General features: G+C 43.3%; 1 long non-coding RNA gene across 1 annotated transcript; it reads left to right on the forward strand.

Moving 5' to 3' along the window:
- Window positions 1-373: 373 nt before the first annotated feature.
- LOC133440481 (uncharacterized) lies at window positions 374-4,964 on the forward strand. The gene is made up of 3 exons (XR_009782347.1): window positions 374-663; window positions 4,454-4,541; window positions 4,619-4,964. It is a non-coding gene; the product is annotated as an uncharacterized LOC133440481 (long non-coding RNA).
- The last annotated feature ends 334 nt before the right edge of the window (window positions 4,965-5,298 follow it).

Genomic DNA, 5,298 nt, shown 5'->3' on the forward strand with positions numbered 1-5,298 from the left:
ATAGGCGAAATAGAAATTCAACTGCGGATCGTTAGAGTCCTCTGGTGTCAGAACAGTCTGCGGTGTAAAAACGTCCCGCTTGTGTTTGATAGTAATTCAACAAACAATGACCCTCGTTACCGATACCTGGGAGACCTGAAGGGAAACTGTACTTTACAGATCAGAGACGTTCAGAGGAAAGACGGTACAGGACCAGGCGGGTCACAAGACGACTCAACGTTTCGGTTCAGGATGGAAGCTGATCATCCTGTAGGACATTTCAATAATTTTGTCGGAGTGACTGTTACAGTTGTTGGTAAGAACAACATCCTCAATACAAATATTGATCATCAATTTGATGAAAACTAATTCACTTTTGTATTTCAGCTTGGATTAAACCGAGAATAAAAGCCTCCAGTAACGAGTCCAGACATGGTCAATCAGTCTCTCTGCAGTGCACCTCAGTCTGCACCTTCCAAGACCTGGAGGTCACCTGGTTCAGAGATGGCCACGCCCTCCCAGAGTCTGGACACGCCCTCCAGCTCGGCCCTCTGACCGCAGGGGATTCTGGGAACTACACCTGCGCTCTGAAGAACAACACGAAGACACAGTCTGATCTGTTCAGGCTGCAGGTGGAGGACGGAGGCGGAGACGGAGATGGAGACGGAGACGGTGCTGATGGTGGTTAGTCTGAACTTCTCCTTATTCATTTGGTTTCCAGGAAGCTGCATACGTCCCACTAACGCCAAAACATCATCAGATCATTTGTGATCTGATGGCAGAATCAGACAGATGTGCGTCTCCACTTCATTATCTTTACTTGTAAGGTCACGGGGAGCCGCTGGAAACATCCAGGGGTTCGTTTCACAACGATGTTCAACAAACTCAGAGTTCAGAAACTCTGGGTTCTTGGTTTCAGAAAGGGAGTTCAGAGTTGGTTCAGTCGACTCTCAGTTACTGCGACTTAAAAGGCCATTATCAGCTGAGCTCTGATACCGGGGATCGCCATGGCAACGGAGAGTAAAAGGAAGTGATCTTCCTATTTCAGTTCGCTGGAACTGAACATATCGGTGCAATAAAAAACACGGCAGTGCAACACGGCTGCTGAAGAGAAAACAGCAGAGCGAGAGAAAGTAGACCAATTAAAATATTTCACAACTCTTTTGTATAAAGAGATAAAAGATAAATAAATGTGGACATTCTCAGCAGAACCGGAACAGGATCAACTGGTTTCCCTTTAAAAACTCAAAGATTAAACCATCAGGGAAATATGAGCGAAGCAGAACCGCCTGGTCTCACCAGTAAACCCTAACGCGAGTAGCGCAACTTTAATTATTATTATTATTTTTTTAACCTGCCACTCTGACTATGTTACGTTAGGTACTCATGTGACGTATCTTTGGAAAGCTAAGATTCTTGTAATTCCACCGATGCAAACCAATTCAGGATATAATCGTAGCAGTTGGTACAAATCAACACCACAAACAAACATTAACGCAACTGACGCACCTCACCAATGAAGCCTAATAGTACTCGTCCGATCAAAAATATTCCCACATAAATGGTCTGGTTACATTCAAAAAGGTCCAGTCGATTCAATGCAGTAAAGTATTTAGGCCAAAATAAATTATTATACCAGTAAATATCCACAAACAGCCGCTGCATCATTTGAAATTAGTCGCTCAATGTCCCACATTTTCAACTATTATTCGCTGTAACTCCGCTTTACACGTCTTCACAACAGATATATTGGTCTCAAAATGGAGTCTGTACGGTGTCCCTTTGATTGACACCTCATTTGACCCTATCGGAGCTTCCCTCTCCCCTCTACAGCCTACAATAGCTAATGAGCGCCTGTATGGAAACAAAGCCCATACCCCCTTTTGTCATGAAAGAAATGAGCCAATTGGAACCATTGTGCTGATGACTGGCACATTGTATAACCAACTAGACACAAAGTTCCCTGGAAATTTTGAAGTTCCACGGGACTAATGCCGGATGATTGCGATTTTGATGACATTTCCTATATCAAACCATTCCAAAGTTATTGCAGAAAATAGGAACTATCACATATCGACCAAACAGAAGAGAGGGTGGGGCTAATTTGCACCAATTAAGGTGAAGGACTTAATACCGAGTCCGATGACACCACCCACGACTCTCTATGTCAAACCATTCAAAAGTTATTGGACTATCACATATCGACCAATCAGAAGAAGGGGCGGGGCTAATTTGCACCAATGAAGGTCAAGGACTCAATACCGAGTCCAACGACACCACTGACGACTCTCTATGTCAAACCATTCAAATGTTATAGCATTTACTGGGGATTATTTACTCTCTGTGTGTGTGTGTGTGTGTGTGTGTGTGTGTGTGTGTGTGTGTGTGTGTGTGTGTGTGTGTGTGTGTGTGTGTGTGTGTGTGTGTGTGTGTGTGTGTGTGTGTGTGTGTGTGTGTGTTCATTACTAAAGAGAAAAAATGAAAAAAGGTTCAGTACTATAGAGAGGGGGGGGGGGGTGACTCAGCACACAGAACCTTCCGGTTAACCTTGATTTTGGCTTCTGACAAGGTCTCAAATCACTCCGATTTGTGATCAAACCGTAGCTCGTAGCAGGAAAACGGAAACATTGTGAGAGACACGGAAGCCGGCAGATTCTGACAATCTTAATTTTATTCAGATATTCCTTAAAATGAGTGAGTAAGCTCAGTGCGAAGACAAAGTGAGATTATTTTGAAGAAAACTTTTGATTACATTACAGTAAATGGGGACCGAGTCAGGTATTGGCGCCTCTCTAGCTCCCCACTCCCTTTTACATTTTGTGCATACCCCGCCTGTCAAAGTCACATTTTATGAATGCTAACACCTATGTTTACATTCTGACCAAAAATTATTTGTCTCCTTTTTACGGTTTGGCCGTGAGCTCGAGTTACAAGTAAAAATTTGGGTTATTTTTTGCTGTTTCTCACACTCTACCAACTGAATTCCACACTCTAGATTTGACGAAAAAGTGATTTCCAGTCCTCGCTTGTGTGCTCATATTTTGAAAAGTGTACATCTTAGGAAAAAACGGTTTGGTGTTTTGGGGAGAAGAGAAGTTTTCCTCCGTTTTGAAGTTTTAATGATATTTCTACGTGCAGGTATGACAAAGCTAGGTGACTCCGAAAAAATTTTAAATTTGGCTTTTTTTTACCTCCTCCCATCCACAGTGTTACATTCCGCGCTACACACATACATGGGAAAATCTTCCCATTAGTTTGGAAATTTGGAAATGTTTTTTCACTTGGTGCGAAAACTATTTGTGCGATCGCTCTAAAGATTCACAGGACTGTAGTTAAATTCAGGGCCTACAACTTTCTAAATCGGTTCAGAATTTTTCGAGTAACGGTGTGCGAGTGGGAGGCCCCAAAGTTCTCCCAATGCGTTCCAGATGGCCGGAAAAGCGCACGTTTTCGCACGTTCCGCAAAAACGTGCGCACCAATCGCTAATAAAAGTCATACCACTGGCTGCGCCAGAGGCACTCCTCCTCCATTGCTATGGCATAGCTATGGAGGAGGAGTGCCTTGTGGCACAGCCGTGGCACTAATGAAATAAAGTGAATTTAAAGTAAAGTGAATTTACTTGCAGCGAATGAAACGTGCGTCCGTGTTTTGACTCTTTTATATGCAAAGTATTCAGTAACTTTTTTCTGCAATATTTATAGTGAATATGGGATAGGATACCTCTAAGTGTCAGCTTTCATTAGAGGCCAGAATTATGACTGTACGTTGAAAGGTTCAAGAGTTATGCCCATGGTTATCCTAGTGTCCTTTTGGCGTCTCCAAATGGCTATTTTTGAAAAGGTCTAGACACAAAAAACATGTTTAAAATACTCATTTTTTGTGGTATTATCAAATTTGAACTTGCACTAGATAAGGCTTCATGCTGTGGTGCCATTGTGTTTTCCAGCTAATAAGTTACAGCTACACTCATCTGCAGACATCTGATTATTTCCGGCGGAAATATAACCCTTCTATTTCAGTGTGTTCAGACTTAGATTACTCAATGCCAGTAGCACTTACAGTGATTCTGACAGTTGTGCGAAAAACGTCAGAGTGTAACCTTTCACAAGAGACCAAAACCATCCGTGTACTTCAAAAGGTTCAAGAACAGCTTTTAATTTACTTTGTGTATACCTTGGATAGGCGTTTTAGGCGTATTTTACAGGAGTGGTAAGTTTAGACAAGAAGAGGTTAAAGAGAGAGATTGAGGGACAGATCCGTTCAGCCTGCAAGTGGAGGATGGACACGGTCCTGAACTTCTCCTCTCGTGTCCTGTCCTCTCCTGAACCCTCCTGTGGGTCGTCTGCATCTAAATCAATACTGGGTTAACTGATCGATATCTGAGCTCTGCTACGTTCCATCAAACCTCAGGTGCTGAGTTTCATTGATTCATCGTCTATGAAGATTCTCACAGGTGTGTGATCTCTCCTGCAGGAAGTCACCTGGTGCTGATTGTCCGCCTGCTTGTGTTCGGTCTGATCACCTTGATCGTCGTCGCGGTTGCATCCGTCGTCATCTGGAGGTAACTTCACCGTCTGATATGAAGTCGTTAAAAACAAAGAACAAACGTCTCCAACTTCCCTCCTGTTGTGTTTACAGGACCTGCCGTTGTCATGGCAACAGCAGAGAGAACTGAGGAACACCTGGAAGTACAGGTGAGTCACGTCACGTGACACCTGGACACAGATACCTGGACACAGACAACTGGACACCTGGACACCTGGAAAAAGACAGAGACACCTGGACACCTGGGAATAGACACCTGAACACGCAACATCTGGACACCTGGACTCCTGGATACAGACACCTGGACGCGCAACATCTGGACACAGACACCAGGGGCCTCATGAACAAAACGTGCGTGGATTTCAATGTGAATCCGTGAGTGGAATTTTTGGGTAAAATCCTTTTTTGAAATTGAAATTGAAATTGAATTTTTGAAATTCAATGTTCAAAACTGTGCGTCTCATGTAGATATATTTGAATATGATAATGAGGATAATTATCCATTAAAACCGCTCATCTTAACAAGGAACTTGCAAAAACAACTAAAATTAAAGCTGCAAGCAGCGATGAACGGGCCCTCGCACTCACGGCCACCGCCCCCATAAGCATATCAGAAATGACACCACCCACAACTTCCTATGTTAAACCATTCAAAAGTTATAGCAGAAAAAAGGGACAACCAATCAGAAGAAGAGCGGGGCTAATTCAGGCCAAAGAAGGTCAAGGACTCAATACAGCGTCCAATGACGCCACCCACGACTCTTTATGTCAAA

This window comes from Cololabis saira, chromosome 3 (assembly GCF_033807715.1).
Source record: "Cololabis saira isolate AMF1-May2022 chromosome 3, fColSai1.1, whole genome shotgun sequence".
In the NCBI taxonomy this organism is placed as follows: domain Eukaryota; kingdom Metazoa; phylum Chordata; class Actinopteri; order Beloniformes; family Belonidae; genus Cololabis; species Cololabis saira.